At 47.0% G+C, this 11839-nt stretch overlaps 1 long non-coding RNA gene across 1 annotated transcript; it reads right to left on the minus strand.

The window, feature by feature from the left end:
• Window positions 1–1089: 1089 nt before the first annotated feature.
• On the minus strand, window positions 1090–11731 carry LOC137346176 (uncharacterized). The gene is made up of 2 exons (XR_010968667.1): window positions 11585–11731; window positions 1090–7685 (listed from the first exon to the last, which is right to left on the minus strand). It is a non-coding gene; the product is annotated as an uncharacterized lncRNA (long non-coding RNA).
• Window positions 11732–11839: the final 108 nt, after the last annotated feature.

Below are 11839 nucleotides of genomic sequence, written 5' to 3' on the forward strand. Positions count from 1 at the left end.
GAAAGGAACAGAAGGATATGGTGATAGGGTGAGATGAAGAAGTGTGGGAGGAAGTTTGTGTGGAGCAGAAACACTAGCATAGACTGGTTGGACCAAATGGCCTGTTTCTGTGCTATACAATGGCCTTGGGCAGAGGAGCCCTTAAAAAAAGGGACCTGAAAGGGAGAGGTGGTGGTGTAGTGATAATGTCACCGGGTGTGTAATCCAGAGCCCGGTTCAACGCTCTGGGTCCATGGTTCAAATCCCACCACATCAGATGGTGAAAATTGAATTTAATTAATAAATCTGTTTTGAGCGGCGCAGGGGTTAGCACCGCAGCCTCACAGCTCCAGCGACCTGGGTTCAGTTCCGGGTACTGCCTGTGCGGAGTTTGCAAGTTCTCCCTGTGACCGCGTGGGTTTCCGCCGGGTGCTCCGGTTTCCTCCCACCTCCAAAAGACTTGCAGGTTGACAGGTAAATTGGCCATTAAAAATTGCCCCTAGTGTAGGTAGGTGGTAGGGAATATGGGATTAATGTAGGATTAGTATCAATGGGTGGTTGTTGGTCGGCACAGACTCGGTGGGCCGAAGGGCCTGTTTCAGTGCTGTATCTCTAAATAAATAAATAAAACAAGGCTGAATGTTTTGACACAGGCTGCTGTACGCAGAACTAACAGGACCACCAAAAGATTGCTTACATGGCTAAAGCAAAAGTGTAAATCGACAACACCAATGCTGCCATTTGTACTGAAAACTTGTTGGTGAAATAAAGACTACAGGGATGTCAAAAGTAACACATTCCAGAAAAGCCCAGCGACATCACAAGTCCCCAGGCTAACGGGCAACGTTGCCTGATATTTCAGTAATTTGCCCTCTACTTACAGCAAGGGGCGAGAGAGGGTGAGTGGGACAGGGGATGAGAGCAGAGAGAGGGGCGAGTAGAGACAAGAAACCATGTTGAAAATCTACTGAATGATTTCCCCTCTTAATCATCAATACCTTTACCCTCCAATCTGATGTAAACATTTTGACTATTTGCTGGCCTTGAAAGCAAATTCAACATTTGAAACAAAAGAAAAATTGTTTTAACAAAACACAAAAAAAAACTGCATGGAACAATAAAGTTTATTGAAAGCAATTATGGTTACTTAGCAGCACAGAATGGCAGCATAACGCTTAAAGAGACAGATTCTGGTTTCGGCAGTCCCCTGCAGTGTGCATTTCAAAACATTTTTTGTATTTAGAAAAAAAAAAGTACACTTTTGGCAAATAGCTTTGTCAAACCTAAGCCACTTGGAGGTCTCGCTCAAGATTTCTTTGCCAAAAGAACTTTGAAGAGCTCCCAAAAGATCAAGGTTTCAAACGTAGGCCCAGATTTCACTCATCAATTTCCTTTCCCCTAACCCCACCGATTCTGGACTGGCAGACATTCGCTGTGTCGTTCATCCGACGTGACACTAGGAGAATGGCTGGGTGGGGAGGGGACTGTGGGAAGGACAGGCGAGGGTACACACTGATGACGCGTGCTTTACGACCACAGCACGCTCATGAATGGCCTGCACTCTGCAAAAAAATAAAGGGACACTCTACCTCTCCACTAAAGACCATTTGAAATAGAAATAACAATTTAAGAGAGCTAAAACCACAACCCATTTTCTGTTCGCCAATTTTTTCCTTTCTTTAAAAAAAAAAATGTGCACAATCATATAAGCAAACAAGGAATACATCAAAACCGGAGGGAAAAAAAAAATAAAAGTCAGAAATGATTAAGAGTTTCAAATCAAATCAAGACAGCAATGGCCACAGGCTACGGTTGAGGCAACTTTCAAACCTGACCCTCCCCCTCTCTGCTAACCAATCTCATGCACACAGGGGAGCATCAACACTGCTCACATTGCAGTGATGCACAGGGAACCTCGAACCCCATCTCAGCTTGGGTTCACAATCCTAGGGCTTGTGAAGACAATATTTTTATTTTGGGGATGTAGGACATTAACAGGCAATCGCACGTGCAACCTTTTATGTTGGAAAAAAAATCATTGCCGCAAGTTTACAGCCCAGCCCCGGCCTTAACGTAACGGAGGCTCCACGTGGATACTCGATTGCCAACAGGAAGGTGTGGACAGGAAGTAGTTCCTCCTCAAATAAATCCCCGCTCTAACTTAAAACCAACAATCGGCCTGAAGAGACACTTGTCCTCACTGAAGGCCAAAGCAGAACAGGATTTGAAAACCCCAGGACAGCGGCCTAGCAGTTGCTAAAGCATTTTAAAAGCGGAGGCAGTGGGGGAAGAGAAAGATGCCATTCCGTTGCTTCACTGCTCAGGTCCCCCGTGGGCGGAAACGGGACGATGTTACCATGGTAACCCAGTCAGGCTATCCTAGGAACTGATTCTACATGAAAACTTCCCAACTGCAGTGGCAAACAGAAACTCCACCCGCCCCCCCCCCCACCTCACCAAAACAAAATCCCACCACCCCTCCCCAACTGCTGAACGTTGCCTCATTAATCTCTTGCTTCTTGTTATTTACAGTATAAAGTATTGCAGTTTTATAGGCCATTTGATTCTTTATGGGTCCATTTGGCAGCATTAGCTAGACCGAGCACCAGAATGGGAAGAGATTCCCCCCCCACCAAAAGATGATAATTCATGGAGAATAATACAGCATTAAAAGTAGCCAGTCAGCACATTGTGCCTTTGCTGGCTGCTTGAAAGGGTCACCCAATTACTCAACAACAAAACATAATTTCCCATCCAATGTTTAGCAACATCTTTGGTGCAGGAATAGGCTCCTACTTTTGCACATTCCCATAACTGTGGTAGCTCATTTGGTTGTCAGGAAGGGAAGGCTCTCTAATCAGCAGGTCTTTGCTAACTATGCATCTGTGACACTCGCAAAAAGAGCTGGGGAAGTGCTTTCGTTTTCTTTGTTCCTAGCATCTTCCCAAACTCTAAATGCTAATCACCAAAAACGTCCTCCATCTGACCAGAAGACAGCACACCGCCTTTTGAAAAAGGCATCAGTGAGGAGAACATTCGTGCCAAACCCTAACCTGGTCACCAAACCCATGACTTCAGCAAAGGACAATCGGGATGGAGACGCCAACTTTTGGCCAACTGCCTGTTCTGCCTCCTGAGAGAGTTATGGAGGTACGAGGCCAATTTTTCTCATTCAGCGCCCCAGTTTCCCCGAGCGTCACTCATCAGGAGCCCCCTTTGCGGACATGGACACAAAGCTGCCCCAACATTTCCTCATCCATTGATTGCAAATGCCTGTGCCCAGATCAGCAACGGGGTGAGACTGTGGATGATGCCCTCGTGGCCTGGAACACTGGCCCCAGCGCCCTCTCCCTTCCCATCCCACCACTATAAAGGGGCCACTGTCATCAGGAGTAGCTTGACCTACGTACGCAGAGACCAGTCGTAAGGGCCATCCATAACAGGGAAGGACCAAGGAACTTCACTTTGGTCAGAGAACATTTTATGCATAAGTTTCAAGGACAGGGCCTGAACTACATCTTTGAAGGGAGACAGAGATGGAGAGCAGGAACACACTGTTTAATGAGAAGTGTTTGTCTCTCACTGGAACGAAAGCAGAAGAGATCAAGAACACTTTGTAAAAACAAAAAGGTCAAATCAATCCCTCAGTCACACATGCTTGATGGCCCCTTTAAGGCCAAAGATCCATGATGACAGTGCCCCTTTAAATAACATTTGAAAATCAGCCAGAAATATTAAAAATTGGTTTTCGATTTACACTTTTTAAAAAGAACTCTGCCTACCACCATAATCGCAGAGTATGTCGAAATTGTCAGAATTTTTCTGAGCGCCTTCAGATAAAAATCATTACACTGCAATTTTGTGCTGACCTGAATAACACTTTAAAGGAAAAACAAAAAAAAGATTTTCTAGTGTGAATGTTGTCAGAGGTAGTATGTGAGCAGTCTAAATTGGTAGAACGTGTAGTAAGTCTATTGGTTTATATGAGCTTGCATGAGGTAATAAAGCTGTTTATTTTTTTTTGATTGGCTAGTCATGTACAAATACTTCTTTCTACAGTATATACAACGTGCCGCGTAAGTTGGCACAACTAAAACGCAGTGTTAAAAACCTCACTGTAAAACCCCCGCCTTCAGTGTGGGACCAAACCTTAAAACGTAACCGAAACAAAAAAAAGGACTCTTCCCTCCGATTTACCGTTCAAATGTATAAAAACGCAGACAGACAGTCACCACCTTTGTGGCTTTGAAACTTTTAAGAACAGATAGATCAGAAACCATTGACATTTAATGCCTTTAGCTGCAGGGGATATAGATCACCTTTTCCTGGGCTAGCAATCAGCTCTATGGGTCACTTGAAAGCAGTATCGTGACAAACGGGAGAGGTAATGTCACAAATCACCGTCAGTCTGGCCTCGTGTCTTTGATCACTCACCTTGCTCTCTGGGGAAGAACAAGGACCATTTCTTACAGGCTTCTGGACTCGTATTCTACCAGACATGCATGCTGCTCTAAAAGGCATCTTGTGCTCCTCCAACCAGTCGGGCAGCCCAGCACTATTCCCGCACCCTGCAAACAGTTGCTCCAAGCCAGATGGGAAGCCAATTGACTGCTTCGCCAACCTTGACCTTTGTTCAAGGTGGAACGTCTCGGACGGTGATGGCACTATCAAAAGTTGCCAACCTTTGGTTGGCAAGTATTCCTGGAGGCATCATCATGTGACCCCGCCCCGCCTCTCACTCCCGCCACTGGTTGCCCGACACATCCATTATCACTGTGCGCTACCTTCCCACACCAGACAGAAGGCGAGTAGGCTCATTGTTACCTGATTAGGTGACTCCTGACTATCAGGAAAAACACCTTTCCCCCTCCCCCCACCCCCGTCTCCAATACCTGTACAACTAAAACACAGACAGTCAAACTAAATAGAAAATAAACTTATTAAACACCCTTATGATTTTTCTCCAGAGTTGCCACAAACAGCATCTATGAGATTAATCTTTAATACCTCCAGCACAATCCTGGAGGATTGACAACCTTATACTCTCCCCTTGTAGGACCTGGCTAAAAAGAGTTGGACAATCGCCACTTGCATTCTCGACACCCCAGCAGCACATCCCTCCTAAAAGCAACCTGAAGAGACAGCCTCAAGATGTCAATTCATTGGCCTACACGGCTGGGATGGAGCCCTGTTAATTATCATGGGAGGTCAGAAAACAAGAGCATCGCTCTTTTAACAACAGCCCTTGCCCAATACCAGTGTGAGCCACACTTGTAGTCTCGCGGGGTGAGACTGATGAGGCTAATAGTCTCGAAGTTGGGCAGTTTTGTGCTTATGGGTTCACACTGCTGAGGAACTGAGGCAAGAGACTCCATCTGCATTTTAGTCAGGGGTTTTCCAACTGTTTGGGGGGGGGGGGGGGGGAGGTGAAGAGAGACAGAGAGAGAGAGAGACAGAGAGAGAGAGAGAGACAGAGAGAGAGACAGACAGAGAGAGAGAGAGACAGAGAGAGAGACAGACAGAGAGAGAGAGACAGAGAGAGAGAGACAGAGAGAGAGAGACAGAGAGACAGAGACAGAGAGAGACAGAGAGACAGAGACAGAGAGAGACAGAGAGAGACAGAGAGAGACAGAGAGAGACAGAGAGAGACAGAGAGAGACAGAGAGAGACAGAGAGAGACAGAGACAGAGACAGAGAGAGACAGAGACAGAGACAGAGAGAGACAGAGAGAGAGAGAGAGAGAGAGAGAGAGAGAGAGACAGAGAGAGAGAGAGACAGAGAGAGAGAGAGAGACAGAGAGAGAGAGAGACAGAGAGAGAGAGAGACAGAGAGAGAGAGAGACAGAGAGAGAGAGAGACAGAGAGAGAGAGAGACAAGAGAGAGAGAGAGAGAGAGAGAGAGACAGAGAGAGAGAGACAGAGAGAGAGACAGAGAGAGAGACAGAGAGAGAGACAGAGAGAGAGACAGAGAGAGAGACAGAGAGAGAGACAGAGAGAGAGACAGAGAGAGAGACAGAGAGAGAGACAGAGAGAGACAGTGAGAGACAGAGAGAGACAGAGAGAGACAGTGAGAGACAGTGAGAGACAGTGAGAGACAGTGAGAGACAGTGAGAGACAGTGAGAGACAGTGAGAGACAGTGAGAGACAGTGAGAGACAGAGAGAGACAGAGAGAGACAGTGAGAGACAGTCAAAAACAGTATGCGTGTTTCAATCCATCATTCTAGGCGGCAGTCAAAAGGTCTGAAGTCCGAACTGAGAGGTCACACGAGTTTACCCCACACCCCAAAAAAATTCCAAAACTGTAGAGATTTTACAATCTCATTACCTTCAAAAATACACAAATGCAATTTCCACTTTATGTATATACATATATATGTAAAAAAAATTCAAAAGTAAAATGTTACACAGGATATCCTCAACTTAAAAAAAAAAATCACTCCCAAATGAAACTATAGTGTAGGAGCTCTTAGTTTGTGAAGAGACACTCTTGTATAACCTACAAAGCATAGTCTGACCTTTATAAAGCTTATAAAAGCAACAACAATATCCAAGTTTTATAGGGCAAGTTGCTTGAATACAAAAGGTGATCGGCAGACCGAAAGGAGAAAATGAGAGGAGGAAAAGGGAAGAGAGGAGGAAAGGACAAAAGAGAATGGGATAAAAGAGATAAAGAAAGTGTGGGAGGGGGTGGTGGAAAGGAGATAAAAAAAGTGACAAAGCGAGAAAAGAGACAGCAGGAGAAAGGAAAAGAGAGAGAGAAATGAGAGAGAGAGATATATAGAGATAGAGATTTCCTTTCCCTTATCCAATTCACAGTGCAAACTTATCTTAATGTTAATTGCACCATAATCATATCTTTCCAAATAGAGGAGTAAAGCAGTTAACAGCGCAGTAACTGTCCAGATTAGAATTTGTCTAGACTGGTCTTTCTTCATTGGATTAAAGATGTTGCTTCCACCACAATCACCGCCCCCACCTCCTGCCCTACAGACATCAAAGTGTTTCTAAACACAATACCCCTCCAAAAACAGATAAGTAAAAATGTGAAGAATCAGGAAGAAAGATTAAAGTACGCACGCGTGTGCACTTTTTACACAGAATGTTCTCTCGAGGTTACCTAGCAACCCCCTCTCCCGGCCTCCTGACACCCCACCTGCCTCCTGTGCTGGTTCTATGGCAACCGGCCACTGCTGGACTGTTGAGGCTCCACTCCCCGCACTGTAGACAACATCTTTTCTGCCGCGAGGGGCCTTTCTTATGTTGGACGTACTCGGCTGCCCAGGTACTGCAAGCATCTGAATTCAGGCCAGAATGCGTGGCAGTACAGATTGCAGGCATGAGCAGGCACTGTTACCATGGAAACGGCGCAACTCAAAGCCTCGCACAGAAGTTTGTGACATTTTGGGGGGGTTTTTTTTAGTATAAAATAGCAGCCTTTCCTTTAATCACCACACTGAAGCCAAAGGTTTTACAGTAAAACATAAGGTGATTAGTTAGTATCAACATCACCCCCCCTTTTTTTGTAATCCTCGTCTCTTTTTTTCTTCTTCTTTCTTATTGGTCAACTCTGGAGAAAACCCATTGGATCAGGGAATGGTTCTGTTGCTAGGAGATCAGTTGGAGGTATCCGAGTGTACGCTTCCGGGTCCTTCTGTTGGCGATGTCACAGAAGACGGGGTGGCTGCATCTTGCCAACCTCCATTAGCCTAAGAGGGCACGAAGGAAAAGAGAGCGGTTTAGAATTGGTTTGCCAAGCTTATAATGTAGTTAACGCGGCAGCCAATTTGCGCACAGCAAGCTCCAACAAACAGCAATGTGATAACAACTATTCAGCCTGACGTTAGTCAGGGGATAAATATTGGCCAGGCCACCGGAGAGAACTCCCGTTCTCTTCTTTGAAATCACGCCGGGGAATCTTTTTGCACCCGCCCGAGAGGGCAGACTGAGCCCCAGTCTAATGTCTCATTCAAAAGACGGTACCTCTGTACTGCATTCAAGTGTTCGCCTAGATTCAGTGCTCACGTCTCTGGAGTGGGACTTGAACCCACAATCTTCTGACTCAGGAGGCAGGAGCGCTACTAACTGAGCCACAGCCGATGCAGCCCAGGTCGATTCTGGCCTTATTTTTGAAAGAAGAAAGTGCAAACATCTCAACATGGGAAAAGTTGCCTGCCTTGTCCAAAAGCAAGACAGCGCAGCTCCACACGCGCCACTTCAGCTAGGAAGTGATTAAGGAGACGGGCGTCTCTTTTTAAATCGTGAAATGATCGCATCCTAACGCCAAACAATTCAGTCTCAATCAATCAGGTTTGATCGACACAACCCACAAGAACCCTGCGTCTGAGCGTACACATGTGCCCAGGCCCAACAACCCAGGACCATTGCCCGTTCCATCAGCCCAGCCAGAGGCTAAGATGCCCTCAACATATCCCTGTGGCTTAAAGAGACCCGATTCCTCACAGAACGCACGTGCCCAGTCCTTCATTTTCTCATCGAATCATACAATTTGACAGCGCCGACAGAGGCCATTCCGCCCATCGCAGCCGGGCTGACCCGCTGAAGGAGCTAATCAATCGGTCTCATTCTCCGACCCTCTCAAATGCTTGTTTTCCCAAAAGCGACCCACTACCCTGTTACGCTGAGGATATATAAAGTGGGCCCTTTGGTTAGAGACTCCCCAACCAGTGGAATTAAATTTTTGATTCTGGATTTCCATTCATTGCAGATTCTGGACTATTGAATCGTTTTTTTTTGAAAAAAGGTACAGGAACTACGTGCTGTTCTCTCTGCCCAGGCGGAGAAGCCCCGTTCAAAATGATACTGCAACCTCCGTCGAACACGGTCCATTTAACTACCAGCATATTCCTGCAGCAAAGCCTTGCATGAATTGGCACCTTATTGCGTAAGCCTGCTAATAGAAATCCCCACCGGCCTGCAATTCATCACTCTCCGCTTGAATAAGACGGTGTTCAAGCCTCTTTTAATTATTTGTACTCTACATCTTTGGTTCTTGTGCCCAGTGTACCGTAGCAAGATCAAGATCTGCTCTTCCTATGGCTATTGGATTATCTGCTTGTCCAGTGTGTAGTTGTTTGTGGAGTCTTGCTGTGCACAAAACGACCATCCTTCCCACATTGCAACAGCGACAACACTTTTAGAGTACTTCATCGGGGGACGAAGCACCTTGGGATGACCTGAAGTATCTCTTTCCGAGTTGCAGCTGTAGCATGTGGGAGATGGTGGACACCAGCTTGATCCGCGGCAACCACATCTGCAGTAAGTGTCTGCCGCTCGGGGAACTGCGGCTCAGGGTTGAGGAGCTGGAGTCCCAGCGTCGGACACTACGATGCATCAGGGAGGGAGAAAGTTACCTGGACACTTTGTTCTAGGAAGCTGTCGCATGCCTTAGGCTAGGTACTTCATATCTGGTCTGTGGTCAGGGACAGGAGGGTGTGACTGCGAGGGAGGCAGGTCTGGGGATCCAGAAGGGTAGCAATGGAGGGCCCTCAGCCCTTGCACTTGTCCAACAGGTTCGAGGTTCTTACAGCTTTGTGTGGACGAGAGCAGGAACTGCCGGGACGGTGAGCACACTGACCACAGCACCATGGTGCAGGGGGCCATTCAAGTGGGGGAGTAAAAAGGAATGTAACAGTTGTAGGGGACAGTATAGTTCAGGGGGGTGGGGGGTGGGGAAGAGATACTGTTCTCTGCAGCCAAAAGCGTGAGTCCCAAAGGCTGTGTTGCCTGCCCAGTGTCAGGGTTAAGGACATCCCCTCGGGGCTGGACAGGAACTTGGAGTGGGAGGAGAAGTCCAGTTGTTGTGGTCCACATAGGTACCAGCGACATAGATAGGACTTAGAAAGAGGTTCTGCTAAGGGCAGGGGCTTAACTAAAAAACAGAACCGTAAAGCTAATAATCTCTGGATTACTACCTGAACCACAAGTAAATTGGCATAGGGTAAATAAGATTAGAGAGTTAAATGCGTGGTTCGGAGATTGGTGTGGGAGAAATGGGTTTCAATTCATGGGGCAGTGGCACCAGTACTGGGGAAAGAGGACATTGTACCATTGGGACTGGCATCACTTGAACTATGCTGGGAGCAGCGTCCTGGAGAATTGTATAACTAGGACTGTAGAGGGGGCTTTAAACTAAATAGTCCGGGGTGGGGGTTCATGAGAGGGGAGATGTAGAAAGTTAATGAGAAAGGACAAGGCAATTGTGCAGGGTAATGATAACCAGCTGCAACAGGAAGGCACAGAGTGTACAAACATAAGGGTGCACCAGCAAATAGGGTTAGAGTGGGCAAAAATGCTAAAAAGACAGAATTAAAAAGTTAGCATGCAGTAAAGCAAGTAACTAGGAAGGCAAATGAAATATTGGCCTTTATTGCAAGGGAGGTGAAGCATAAAAGTAGGGAAATCTCGAACTACTGTACAGGGCATTGGTGAGACTGCACCTAGAGTACGGCGTACAATTTGGTCTCCTTATTTAAAGGGGAATTTTGCATTGGCAGTTCAGAGAAAGTTCACTAGATGCTGATTCCTGGGATGAAGGGAGATTGCCTTATGAGTAAAGGTTGAGCAGGTTGGGCCTATACTCATTGGAGTTTAGAAAAATGAGAAAATGATCTCATTGAAATATACAAGATTCTGAGGGGGCTTGACAGGGTAGATGCTACTGTGCCTCTACCCATTCTACCACTTGCCAAGATAGATCCCTGAAAGTCACTGCCCTCTCCCCCAAGCAGCTTCCTCCTTTCCAGCCCTTCCTAAAAACCCTCCCCCCACCCACCCCCCCCCCCCCCCCCCCCCACCCCAGCAACCCCCATAACGACTCCAGACAGCCCCATCAATTCTAATGGAAACGGAAACCAGGGGTAATAATAGGCAGCTGATCCCCAACGCCGGCCTCACGCCCAGCCAGCACGCTGAAGATCTACCCCATGACGCACTGATGGAGAATGGGAAGGGCAGGTCCAAGAAGAGCTAGAGCTGGCCTTAAGCCTGCAGTGGCCTCAAGGTCTCTAGCCAAAGGGAGATGAAGGGGCCCTTCAAAAAAACAGCAAACACAAGTCAGCAGAGTCACAAAGAGACCCCAACACCACACCCCCCCCCCCTGTGCCCTCGTCTGGAACCCTCACTAGGGAATAGTTTCTCCTCAGCCCTATCAGAATCCTTTTGACAAACAAATCGATCAGGCCACTCATCATTTAAAAGTCTAACGTAAGGGGTGCAGTGTTCCTGAACGTGTCACCATTACTTTAAGTAACACTTTCCCAATCACACATTGATGAACCCCTACCATTGAACCCCCTACCACCAAAAAAAACACACCAACTCGGATTCGCCATGAGCATGCCAAGGATCTGCCATAGTACTTGATCAGGTGACTGGGATCTGTGACGTACAGTCCTCGAGTGCTGGACAGGTTAGTAAAAGGCCCTTGTGGGGAGTCATGTGCTGAGCGCTCATTAATATTGAGGGAAGTTGTCAAAAAACAAAAAAAAAAGACAGCACACTTCAAGGTCCTTATAGTTTTGTATAATGAGGTCTCTCCCTGCCCCCACCCATCTCCCCACTCAAGGCAGGGCAGCAACTGACCTACCCTCACATCCCGTGGACTGTACATCTGATTCACACCCAGTCCTTCTCCGTAGCCCCCGGTCTGGTTGAGAGAGTGACGAAGTGACTCGACCTGCAAAGCAAGATTTAAGAGAGGCGTTTTAGCAGAGCCCCATATCCCCCAGCGACTTTGCAAAGATATCATGTTGTCTTTTCATAGATAGGTTGGGGGGGGGTGGGGGGGGCGGGTGTAAAAAAGAGAGGGGCAAGCTTGCAGACATTGAACTGGACACGTGGA

The sequence above is a fragment of the Heterodontus francisci genome, chromosome 29 (assembly GCF_036365525.1).
Source record: "Heterodontus francisci isolate sHetFra1 chromosome 29, sHetFra1.hap1, whole genome shotgun sequence".
NCBI lineage: Eukaryota > Metazoa > Chordata > Chondrichthyes > Heterodontiformes > Heterodontidae > Heterodontus > Heterodontus francisci.